The 13475-nt window shown below is 41.4% G+C and overlaps 1 long non-coding RNA gene across 1 annotated transcript; it reads left to right on the forward strand.

The window, feature by feature from the left end:
* Window positions 1-10935: 10935 nt before the first annotated feature.
* LOC134160701 (uncharacterized) lies at window positions 10936-13132 on the forward strand. The gene is made up of 2 exons (XR_009963661.1): window positions 10936-11894; window positions 12648-13132. It is a non-coding gene; the product is annotated as an uncharacterized LOC134160701 (long non-coding RNA).
* Window positions 13133-13475: the final 343 nt, after the last annotated feature.

Consider the following 13475-nt stretch of genomic DNA (forward strand, 5'->3'; position numbering starts at 1 on the left):
TATTCTTGTCCTTTGACTTTGGAACTGAAGTGTTGAGAGAGCAGGATCAAGTACTAGCAATATTCTTTTCCACCCAGTGAGTGACAAAGTTGTGAATTGGTATGTTTGGCACTTTTTTTTATTATTATTATTTTTTCCTTTTAAAAGACATTTTGCCAGGACTTCTAGGTACTTGGAGAGGAAATTTGGATGTGAAATGTTAATAAAATTAGCTCATTAGAAATGGTAAATCTCACTTCTAGTATAGAGTACACTTTATCTTACTCCTTTAATACTCCTGTTTGTAGCATTTTTTTGAATTGGGTGGAAAGAAACCTAACGAGGTTCAACAGGCACAAGTGTAGGGTCCTGTATCTGGGGAGGAAGAACCCCAAGTACAGGCTGGGGCTGAACTACTAGAGAGCAGTTCAGCTGAGAAGGACCATGGTCGTAAGTTGACCATGAGCTGGCCTTTGTGGCTAGGAGGGTCAATGGTATCCTGGGGTGTATCAAGAGTGTGGCAGTAGATTGAGGGAGGTGGTTCCTCCCCCTCTGCTCGACTCTGGTGAGGCCACATCTGGAGTCCTGTGTCCAGTTCTGGGCTCTTCAGTACAGGAAAGACAAGGAGCTACTGGAGAGTGTCCAGCTGAGGTCCACAAAGATGGTGAGGGGTCTGGCGCATCTCTCTTACGGGGAGAGATTGCAGGAGCTGGGCCTGGAGAAGAGCAGCCTGAGAGGGGATCCCATCAGTGCAGATCAATATCTCAAAAGGCAGGTGCCAGGAGGATGGTGTCACTCTTTTCAGTGGTGCCCAGTGACAGGATGAGGAACAATGGCCATAAACTAAAACATAAGTTTCACCTCAACATGAGAAAGAACTTCTTTCCATTGAGGGTGGAAGAGCATTGGAACAGGCTGCCCACAAGGGTCCTGGAGTCTCCCTCGGGACACATTCCAAACCCACCATGGACACATTCCTGTGTAACCTGCTGTAGGTAGCCCTGCCTTGTCGGAAGATTAGACCAGAAGAACTTGATGTCCCTTCCAACACTAATGATTCAGTGATTTGCATTGTTAAATAATAAAACACAACACCTTTGGGTAATGTAATGAAACTGTAATAAATGACTCAGCGCCTGTGGCTTTCCTATTGAGCAACAAAAAAGTGCAGGTTGACTGCATTTGCAGTTTGGAAGGAGAAATCCTCATCCACCTGATGACTGCTGGGAAGTGCCTGATACAGAACAAGTCTGCATTAATTTTTATACTACTTCTAAGACTTGAACATAAAAGTTAGGTTCCTGACTTGGAAATATAAGTTCCCAAGGGCTGCTTAAGGCTGTCATCTGTGAGAAGTTGTTCTCATGAAGAATTCTGAAGCTGCCATAGCTGTTTATTTGGGAACTACCAGCAGCCTAAACACACATGGGTATGTGAGCCTTAAAGGTGTATTTTTCCAGTCTGCAGTGTCTCGCATAATTTGTTACTGGAGATTAATTTTTTTATTGTCTACCTGCTCCTATTTTGCATGTAGCAGCAGGGGTGCAAGAAGCAGGTCTGTTATATGATCATAGAATGATTTTGGTGGAACGATCCTTTAAGAAAACACCTGATGCAAACCCTGTGCATCACTGGAACCTGCTGGGGAGAAGAACTTGTCAGTGGAAATGAGTATTAATTAACAGCATTAAAGCCTGTATCAGTGCAAGCCCTAACACTGAAGTGGCAAGGCTGACATGGATATGACTGGCTTCTGTTATGCCTTTGTGATGGCGCTGTTTGTGCTGTGCTTTTAGTATTTTTAGGTAAAATTTTTAATGCTTTTAAGTCTGAGGTACATGGTCTCACCTTTTGCATTTCCTATCTATCTGAGAAAATATATTTGTTTCTTGTCCTTCTTCCTCTTTCTTTTCAATCTTCTTTTGTCTGCCAAACAGTTATCCAAAGGCTAAAACTGAGCCCAAAATGGTGAGTGAGCAAGAAACTGTGCTGTGCATCTTTGTGGTTCAGACACCACAATGCAGCTTCTCCACTCTGTCTTCAATTAAACTTTGGTTTTTCTGTTGTTGTAGCTGGAAGCAGTGTGCTGACACAACTCACTCTTGTATAGAACAGATTAAAATGTCAATGTTTTAATGTTCTCATCTGTGGGAAAAAGAAAATAGTTGGCTGTTTTATTTATAACTTTAAAAGAGACCGTACTATGGAAAAGGTTTACTTCTGCAGGATGGAAAATCGCAATTAAAGATACAGAGTCCCATTTAATACTAAGAATCTGCCGAGGACTGTAAAGGTTGAAAGGATGAGATCTCTTCAGGAAATAGGCTATATTGGGACATGGCAGCTTAAAACAATTATAAATTTCCTGTATTGTTAATTATTCACTCTCTTCTCTTTCCTTTGCATTTGTGGCGTGGTGCACATGCGCATATCTCTGATGAGTTAATGTACTAAACAGACAAACGTGTTTGAGCAGGAAAAGAATGAAAGCATCTGGAAAGAATGGTCAAAAGTCAGGGTTGTCCTCGACCCCTTTCTGGGTAAGGAAGGTAAGGAAGCTATCTTTCCTAGAGAAGAGATGGTCGATGAGGAAAAAGATTACAGTTCTGTTCATGTCTTCTGCAGATTTGCTCCCTTGGCAGTTTGAGAAGTGACAATGGAACTGGTTTGGAGGTGTAACTTACAGCTCTGCTGTGCAGGAGGCAGCTAAGCTGGTCCTGGGGTAGCAGTTATACAGTATGATGCTGTGCAGGAATATGAGCTCGAGCCCTCAGAGTGGTACAACTCGTTAGCTCAGCTTTGGATGGGCCTTTGGCCTGTGGATCAGGAGCCACAGGGAACCATCTGTGGATCAATGGGCTGGCTTCCCAGGTTTGCAAGCCAGGCCCATTTTGATATTTCAGAATACTATCTATGATAGAACAGAAGTCAAATACAGAAGACACGAGAGATTGTTCCATAGCTGAGTAAACTTTTCCTCCTTTTTACCTATGGAAGTGATGGATTTACTGTAGAATAACCAGGTAACTGTAGGCGGTTGTCTGCTGGACTGGGGTTAAGCTGACAGCCTGCTTTGGAAAAATGCTGCTTTTCTTCAGAAAGTGCCTCCCACACCTTATTTAGAGATTTGCTTAATTTGGGCTGTCCTCTGGGTCAACATCTGTGGAATCTGTATTTCTCTGGCAGTTGTGTCTCCCGTGCATGTAAGTTACGGATGCTCACCAATGCCCTTTTGGGCTGTTTCTTTCCTAAAGGGGACGAGGGGGGAAAGAAACAGTCAATTTTTAAGGGAAATGAAAACTGCTCCCACTGAACACTTGTGCTAAAAGAGGAGTGCCATATGTCTTTTCCCTTTACTTTCTCTCTCATTTATTTAAACCCATCTCCCAAGCCTTGCTGCTGTGGGATCGATCTGTTGGCAAGGGTTATTCAAACATTAGCAGAATGCATGTTCTGACTGTTCTTGTTGGATCTGGGTGTTGAAGCCAACAATAACAGCTCTCGTGTGGGAACTGGTACTGGGTATTCAAGTCAAACTGTTCATGGTGGTCTGTACTTTACTGCAATGAAAAAATGTGGGGGGTTTCTTTTCCCATAGTGTTCGTGTTCCTGTCGTTCATTGTTTATACAATCACTGTGCCTGTGGACAGCTGAAATAAATACTTTGATTCTGTGGTTTTCCTCACTTTCAGCTCTTGCTTTGTGTGTTCTTTTCCCCTCTGGCTTGGTTTCTCCATCCTCCAACTGACTGTATGTGGTGTTGGGTTTTTTAGCGTTTTGTTTTTTGTTGTGGTGTTCATTTTGCCTTTTTTCCCCCTAAGGTAAAACCTGACGGTGAGTACATTTTCTAGGACAAATAAGCTCCAAGACTGCCTCTGGAAGGCCTCAGGAGCTGGGATTATCTGGCATTTCCGGCTGAGCTGTGCTGAGGCCGGTAACATCAGGAAGGTGCTGCAATCTCGGCCTCCTGCTCCCCTCTCCAAAATCAGGCTGTGCTTTTCCAGGAAGATGTTGGGCTATAGATGCATTTAGTGCTGTGCTTTGTAATACCCGTCCAACTATTCTATAACCACCGCAAATTCCTTGCTGGTTGTGCTTTGTTGCTTAAGTGAAAGTCCAGAATGCAGGGATGCTTGTGGGAGCTGAATGGTTTGAAGCTTTCTGTAATTTTTCCTGTTACCCTCAGGGCACTCTGAAAAAATTACCTCTTTGTAGAGTCTTTGGGATATGATGCAGTCCCAGATCAGACATTTCTCTATTAAATAAAAAGTATGATAAGCCTAAAAGCATTGAATTTGATATTTTGAATCTGTAAAGGCCAATCCCAGTGTGTATCTATTTGGGCTAATTTACTGAACTATTTAGTTTCTTCTCCTGCATAACAACCATTCCACCCCCAGCATTACTGAAGTTAGTTTTGCCTCTGTGGCTGCCAGGAATAACTTTACTTTGCATGGATAATTAACTGGATTGAGTAACAGAGGAAAAAAAAAAAACATTTTATTTCCACACAGTGGTAATAATAAATCTGTTACTACTTTTGGCTCTCCATGTTATTACCATAGTTGGGTATGTCTTAATGAGGAAGTGGCTTCCTTTTGCTAAGCTCAAATACCAGCGAGGAGCCTGCCTCTTGAACACGGGTCTGGGTATGTGAGACAAGAAGGGCAAAGGGTGGCTTTTTTTATACCAGGCAGTTGTTCCTGCACACAAACATTCCTGCACACAAATAACTAAATTTCCAGGCATTGTGACAAGGTAAAACTTGGGATTTCTGATTATGTCAATATCAAAGCTTTTCTTACATGGAAGTTTTCCAAATCATCTAATTTTTTTTTTTTTTTTTAACCAAAGTATTGAAGAGTAGGCTTAATATTTGGCTGCTCAGGAATTCCGAAAATGACCCTTTCCAGTGGGGATATTTGGAGAATTCATCTCTGTTTTATTTCTCAAAATGCACAAAACAACAGTAAGGAGATGGGACCTGCGGAGCTTAGCACAGGAATTGTCTCTTGAGGGAAGGAGAAACCTGGGTCTTACAGAGGAAGTTACAAGTAGCTCACCAGTACAAAAACTTCCTTTTCGTAACAGCTTATCTGTTACTCTCTTGACCTTTTTCAGAATCATCCTTCTTCTTTTCCCATTTATTTTCATCACCTATGTTTTGTCTTGTGTTCTGGGGCCCTGTTTTCCATTAGCCCAAGCAGGGGTAAACCTTCTTTCTTTTTAGACTGTTTACACTGCTACCATCTGGTGAGAGCATTTTTGACTGGTTTTGGTTGGAGGTGGGGAGAGGCTGTTGAAACTTTCTCAAAAAACAGAGGAAGACAATCTGTCATCTCCTGGTGGCTTGAAGCCAAATGTCTGAACTGTGTGCAGCTTTATGGCAAGGTTGGTCCAGTTTACCACCTTGTACCTGATATGGAATGCCAGGAGATGATGACTTGGGCAGAGCATGGGTCAGCAGACTGTAAATCTGGATCTTCTGTGTGACCTTTGTGGCTTGCAGTCCTGGTGTACAGCCTTTTCTGTAAACTAAGGCTAAGCGTCTTGCCAAATATCTGACATCTTGAATTAGAGTATTTGCTAATTTCTATGTGTGTTGCTGTTGTTACTCTGTCCAAATGTACCAAATAGCAATTTTCTCCAGTTGCCTTTCAGCTTATTCCTGTCATCATCATTGTAGTAGGGAGCCTTGAAGATCCTTGAAAAGGGAAAGTGACATAGTCTGAATATCAGTTTGAGGGAGCTTTGGCATAAGGGGTAGCACAATGGAAAGCTAAAGCATCTGGGGAGGAAATGGGCAAGCTCTCTGGCAGCAGTGAAGACAAAGGGGGTGCTTATGCCTGTTAACATCTGCCTGTCTTCTACAGCTTCACTGTCTCTGTGCCTCATTGTCTCAGCTGTTTCCTTTCCATCACCCTCTCACCATGTAAACCTCCTTATTCCAACCACTGCCTGTTCTTGCAAAAAATAAAATGCAAAAATTGTCAGCTGTGTTCAGCACTGTCAAATGCGAGGAGTTTCACGGGGGGAGGAACATGTAACCATAGAATTAGAGCTGCAAAATTCTGAAGGCTGTAAAACCAATTGTTGAATCTAGAAAACACAAGGAAACTGTTCAAGAAAAGCTTTTAAAGAATTCTTGGTGAAAAGTGCCCTTTGCCAAAAATAATTTTCTTAAATCTTTAAATGTTGGGAGGGGGAAAAAAAGCTGGAAATACAGGAACTTAAGGAAATCAATGCCCATGCTCTATCTCTGAACACAAGAATTTGACTTGCTTTTGAAGCATTTGTGTTTAAACATTATTTAACAACCAAGCTCATTTCAGTTGTCAAAAAGCAGTTGGTTTGTGTTTGTTTTGTTTTTTCAGTTTTCAGTTTTTACTGTCTGAGTTGAAACTGAAAACTCATTTGCAGTTTTACTCAAGCAGTAGATAATTTCATAGCACAAAACTGAGTTGATTGGCAAAGTCTTTATTGACTCCTTTGTACACATTCTGGTATGGCTTCAGCCATGATTTTTTGCAAGGGGTTTGTGACAGAGCAGAGGTGACATGTGGTTTTTGAGGTTTCTAGCCCATTGCTCCATGGTCTACTGCCATAAGCTGAATTAGATAAAAGTCTTGCCATGTATATGACCAAAGAAAATGAGTAGGGTAGGGAACCTTGAAGTGTTCCTGAACTTCTAGTATTTCATTTTGCAGCCTTACTGAGTTCTTAATGTGGGCTGCTGCTCATTTTTTCAGGTGAAAATCAGAAATTTAAAGGTTGGCAAGTCTCCCCCCATTCCAGCTGTGTTTAGCCCATTAAGGATCAAGAATAGAATTTTAACCTAGGCCTTTTCTCACTGAGCTTGTAGCTATAACCACATGTAAAAGTACACACTTCATCTTCTCTGCAAAGCTGCCACAGTGAGATAAAATAAGTGAATGTAAAAGACTCTTCTGTTTTAAATGGCTGTTATAAAACTGAAGAATGTCTGGAACTGAAACTCACTTGTTTTCTCTGTGGTGAACAAAGCAGTGTGATCTAGCAACTGCAAGAAAGGATTGTGCCATGCATGGATATGGCCTAAGAGTCTACAGATGTGGGTATTTAAGCAAGTCTTCTGCTTGCCGCATTTTTTATCTGGCTTCTGATAGAGGCTGAGGCTAATTTTGCCAAAATAGCACTCTCTGAAGTGCTTGTGAAAGATGTGGAGGATATTTAAGGTGTGCCAGTGTAGGACACAAAGGCTATTTGAGATGCAACAACCAGTGAGTATCATCAGCTGCAGGAAGTCCGTGTTTTTCTACCCCAGCTGGAATGTGATGTTTTGATGCCAGAATCACCTAAAACTGACAAAGGTGGTGGTGATAATGGAAAATTTATAAGCATAATTTTTTTGGTACCAACTCTGTTACCTGTGCTATTGGTATATCTAAAACCTAAGAAATGAGAATTAGAAAAATATTGAATAGTTGTGAAATATTGCAAGTCTAAGAAGTTTTTTTAAACAATGTCCTGGGCATCCATGGAAGGAAAAGGTGATTAAAGCTGCAATACGATAATAGATGTTTTGCTTTAAAGTGAGCTGGGAGCGTAAAGTCAATACCAAGAAACGTTCTAAATACTGAAGACAAGTCATTGCACTGATGTCTTCAATATAACACATTTACTATTCATATTAGATGAAAATAAAATATAATTTAAAAAAAAAGGTGCAAGGAGAGGTAAATCACGGAAGTTTCTTTCTTACTGGATTAAGAAAGCAAATGGAGAAAGTAAAAAGAGGAAGTGCATGAGAAAATAGGGTTTTCTGAAGGAAGATGAGATGTGTGGAGCAGCCTGGGGTGGTCAGGGCAGGGTTTGTCACTCCTCCCAGCCAGCTCCAACCACTTGTGGTCTGAAGAGGTCCCAGGGAAAACCTGTGGACTTGGTTCACAACTGTTGATGCTGCAAAGTATGTTCTAGGTGAGGTATACTGAAGAGAACCTATTTGGTTTAAACATAATATATGTAGTTCTTAATTACTTTTAATCTTGTTTCTATTTCTGTAATTGGAAATCTGACCTTCTTGACTCTATATAAATCTGTATTTTAACCATTCCCCTCTCTTGTGACAGAGATGAGTACAAATAGCAGTGACAAACTCAGGACACTGATATCTTTTTGGAGATAAAAAATATAAATAAACCTGTAGAAACCCCAAGGAGAAACTTGCATTCTGAAGTAAAAGGGACTTACAGCTTGCAGTGTGTCTCATGTCAAGCTGTAGAAATCAGTCTAAAATTTGACACTAATATATGCAAGACTGAAGAACGCAGATTGGCATCCTTTCTGCACAGGGTAGGCATCACAGGAACACCTTCCAGGTCTGGTCACTCACTCCCTTCAAGTGCCACAACATTTGAATCTGTTGATGTCTTGCAGATACTGGAAGATTCTGATTTTATCTTCTCTAGTCAACAGGATGAACTGTATGTGTATTCACAGGCAGAATCTGGCAGTCTCAGCCAGTAGAGTGGATGCACTGTCAGCTCCAGCTGATCACCTCCAAGTGATGGGGGAGGGAAAGTTAAAAACTTGTCAAAGACAAACTTTTGTTGTATCTCCAGTACTTGCAGTAGATGGAATAAGTCATGGAGGGACAGCCCATTAAACTGAGTCATTTCAGGCACTTAGTCATGTGCTCTGGGTCCCCTTTTGTGCAGTATCTCCTTTTCATGACTGCATCTCTCAGTGTGTTTTATATGTTAATAGTATTCAGCTTTGTCTTACTGCTGTTGTGAGCTGGCTGGTGAAATGGAAGTGTTGGTGACAGTGTAAGGTTGCATGAGAACTGGACTAAACCTGGACTAATGCTGGTAGAATGGAAGAAGCTTATACCAGGATCTCAAAGGGCGCAGGACAAACTGCTTATAACATAAGTTCTTAATTTATTTTTTTTTGTTAGCTTTTATTCTGCTTCTGGGTACTTAACAGCTATGGCATGTGTGCTGGTTTCCCATCTGCTCAAAATGAGACAAGTGAAATTGTATAGTTGCTTTCATATGCAGACCCCGGTTCAGTTGCTTATTCAGGGCTAGGCAATTGGAATGATCTGCAGATTGCCCAACATCTTGAGGCCATCTGAAGAACATCTGGAAGCTGAGGCAAATTCAGAACATGACAGCCCAATAATTTAAGAGTTGAATTTGACACATTCTGGTTTTCTTCACACAGGACTCCAGCAAATACTCTATGCATGATTTTTGTATTCATGGGAATGTTTGTACACACCTTTGTTGTTGGCAGTCTTGTCTAGGTTTATTCAGGGAAAGGGCTGATTTTTTTTTTTTTTTTTTTTTTTAATTAACAGAAGATAAAAATCTGGCTCACTTGTCCATGCTGTTCTTTCTGTTTTCAGCATTGATCTGGCTGTATGGTTGCAAAACCTAGAAATCTGTTAAAAGTGCTGAACCTAAATATAATCCCATGGTACAGAGTCCTCTTCCTTTCTGAGTGTATTTATTCAGGTACTGGTACAAGTGTTAAACCAGGATTATTAAAGAACATACCTATTTGCTGCCTTTGTTAGGAAACTATTATTACACTGCCTACCAAAGGAAGCAAACTTTGTGTCAGGGATGTAATCAAAAACACGAGCATAACAAGTCCCTAACAAAAAGACAAATGCTCTCCCTGAATTACTCTCCAAGATATTATAACTAAAAGCACTTTGCTGACAGGATCTTCCAGCTAACTAACCTACCAGTTGGAAAACTGACCATCACTGAGATTCAGTCTTTGACAGTGAAAAGCAGCTTGTCATTCTCTGCACTGTTCCTACATAAACCTTCTCTGAAGGAGCTACTTGCCATAGTTTATTTTTCCAAAGTGCGTGTTACAGGTGTACCATGTTCTCCCATGTCTGTTACTACTAATCTTTAAGAATAGTTTAAAACTTTCTTAATATATTAATAAAGAATAGAGAAATTATGAATTTTGTTTAAAATCAGAACCAATTTTATTTAGGAAAATCAAGAGTAGCACTGAGCAGGACTATTGCTCCCAGTGTATCTCCACACAGGTGAGGAGTCGAAATGTCACTAGCACTAGCGAGTCTGCAGTGTAACTGGGTTTGGCATGTACATACCACCCAGTTTCGGGCTTAGTGTGGGAATGTTGGATTGGAAGGTCCATCTAGACTACAGCCTGTCAAGAGGCATACATGGAAAATAGGGTCACCAATCTGAAATGAGTTAAAGGTCTAAATAATTCTGGGCTGCAGATGTAGTAGTATTGTACATTGGTGTTGTAAACTTTCTTGTAAGTGGGGTGAGAAGCAAATACAAACAGATAAACTAAACAAATTTCTAAACAATTCTACTGTGAAGATTTCCAGGGTTTTTTGAATTGCACAAGAACTACAAGTTCTGGTTTTCTTACAGTCTGCTTAAGCTTGTAATGTAGTGACCAAATGGTTCGCTTTAGGATGAGTGGAGTAATGATATAATGAGCAATGCAATGTGTCCCTTCAATGAAATTGCTCTTCTTCTTCTTCTTTTTTTTTTTTTTTTTCCTAGTAGAAATCCTCTGCTTAGAGGATTTAGGAGAAATTTCTGTGCAATGTCTGGAGTACTGTGTCCCGTTCTGGTCCCCACAGTTCAAGATGCAGGCAGACCAGAGAGGCCACAATGATGTTCGAAGTGCTGAAGAACCTGTGAGGTTCCTCTGAGGAAGGAGTTAGGTCTTTCCTCTCTGGCAAAGAGAAGGCTCGGGGGGCCTCATCACAGTTTTCTGGTACTTAAAAGGCAGCAGCAGAGGAGAGAGTCTGTCTCTTCACATGGAGAGCACAAGGGGCAGCAGATACAAGTTGCACTGAGGGAGGTTTTATCTTGATATAAGAAATATATTTTTTACTGTGAGAGCACTCAAATCACTGGAACAACCTCCCCAGGGATGCAGTACAATCGCCATCACTGGAGTTTTCAAGATGCAGCTGCACAGGGTGCTAGGGAATCTCCTCTAGGTTCCTATTCCCATGAGAGAGGTTGGAGCAAACAATCTCCTGAGGTCCCTTCCAACCTGGGCTGTTCATTGATTCTCTGTAGTCAAAGGAATAACCAGACTGTTTAGGGACTGGTGGAAAATGTCTCATAGCATGTTTGTAGGAAGTGGGGGAAGCATAAAACAGATCATGTCGTAACTGGAATCTGTTTGCACTCTCTTCTTCATGGCAAAGCAAGTCAGTCCTCTGTGGGCTTTCTAAACCAAATGAGTTACGGCCTTGAACAGTAATGTGGTATTGCTAATGATTTTATTGCTGACCACAGCTGCTGGCAGTAAGGCTAGCATTGTCATTTCATTTCTGATATAGTTTTGAGGCGTTTTGCTTATTAAATTAGTGGACTCGTTTTACGTACTGTTCAAGATATAATCTTGAATTAACGAATTTGGATAGTGCAGGTTAAGGCCTATAAGCTTATGTTCCTTCTTGCTTGGTGCAGGTGATCACACAACGGGTTGTTAAAAGTAACTGTTGAGATTACTTTTCTGTATGAATTTAGAGGCCTGAAATTAAAAGAGTGTAAGTGCAAGAAGCCATGGGGGGGCTTCTTAATACCATCTGCTTTGCCAAAATACTCCCTGCATGAAGCACAAATCTGTTCCTTGGTACCACTCTTCCCAGCTTTTTGGCCCTAATCTGAATCTAACAAAGTAAATACCTGAGTTAAGGAATAAAGGTTGGAAAATTTTGAGCCATTTGAAGATTTTTGAGATCTTGATTTGCACCCCTACCTTCCCCAGCAGCTTTATGTGCTTTGCAATGCTTAAGAAGCAATGTGGTTCAGACTAGGAGTGAAATGCGGTCCATCATCTACTAATGCACTGACAAATTCAGGGTGAAGTTAAACTGTGGAAGACGGATCGTCTCGAGTTATAACAAGGTTGCCCTGACTTAAGCCCTAACTCCACAACAGTGCTTAATTAGAACGCCATACATCTGAGAGTGCTAGCCCCAGAGCTGCCTTGAGCGGCAGTGGGGCAGCTGCTCACGCTGCTGGTCTGTAGACCGGGCTCCAGCTACATTCGGTGCTGATGTTAGTCCTCTAAATCTTTCTCTTAATTGCTTTTCTCTGCAGAGGAATTCCAGCTGAGCACACGCTCTCACATCACTGGCAAAGAATTTAGTGTGGGCCTGACTTTCTGCCCTACAAATAAACATGAGATAGATCTGCTCAAGCCTAGCAGTGAAATGCCTGCTTAAGACACCAATGCGGTCGGCCATTAGGGTGGTATTCTCCAGAGTGCTGCTTTCCAAAAATAAGCCAACTCAAAAGAAATAACTTGATTGATCTGTATAGTCTAGGCACTTTTGAAACAAAAAACAGCTTTATGGAGGAATGGTTGGTTAAGCTATTTGGGTAAAACACTGAGTATCTTCAATATTCCTGGAATTTAGTTTGCCTTATTCTCAGAGAGGAGAGCCACAAGGTAATCAGTTTGCAGAAACACTGATTTCCTTTGAATGTTTCCTGTGCCTGAAAACACCTTCCTTAGGTCTGTTTCAGAGAGAATGTAGTAACTGCCTTCTAGACAAATAATACGGGCATGAGTTGAAAGCAGACTGTTCCTTAGATATGCTGTTCATGTGCTGAAGACCTCTTTTCCTTACTTTACGTTCCCTGCACTGTTTAAAGACCAGACTGGAAATTCCTGCCCTGTTTTTAAAGGGGTGCCGCTCACAAAAAAATGGCAGTGAACTACCAAACCAGAAAATCAAAACTAAGCCAGCATCTTTTCACTGTATTTGAGTTCTGAGTTCCATGGAATCATGGAGGAGTTAATTCCTATAAATACTGGAAGAGGGTCTGATCAGAGACAGATGTGCTGGATCAGAGAGCAGCTGTGGTGCTGTGTAGCAGTTATGGACTGTGGGCTTTGGCTCCACTGGAGTGCTTGTGCTACAGAACCCTGTATTCAGGAAGCAGGAACAGCAGGTTAGCTCTCTGGGGTGACTTGCACTGACTTCAGAGATATCTGTTGTACCTTGTGATGCCTTCTGTGTAGTAGCTTCATTAAAATCTTTCCACTTTCCAACTGGTGTTTACAATGCTCAGAAGACAAGAAGAGAGGGTAGTGAATTACTGGCAATAATAAAGGCTAACTCAGTTGTACTAATGAAGTCCAGCATGTGGACCTAAGTGATTCTTGTTGCTTTTCCTTTGAGTGCTCAGATAGAATCGCTGGTCTCTGTCCTGAGGCTGCATGCTTTCTTTGGTTCATGCAAAGCACATGCAATCATGTAAAAGCTCAGAGTCTGATGTGGTGTGGCTGTGAGACTGCAGGTTTTGCTGCTCCCAGACCTTACGTACCTGCTGATGGTGCTAGCCATGATGCATGAGCCCATCATGTCATCAGCTCAGCGACTGGTCTGCTGTGTGGTCCTGGGGTTCTTTTCTTCTGCATGTGTAGTGCAAAATCATTTGTGTAGATTTTTGGGTTCCTCTCCCTGACTGTAACTAATT

This window comes from Pezoporus occidentalis, unplaced genomic scaffold (genome assembly GCF_034315485.1).
Source record: "Pezoporus occidentalis ecotype Australia unplaced genomic scaffold, CSIRO_AGI_Poc_V1 ctg163, whole genome shotgun sequence".
Taxonomy (NCBI): Eukaryota; Metazoa; Chordata; class Aves; order Psittaciformes; family Psittacidae; genus Pezoporus; species Pezoporus occidentalis.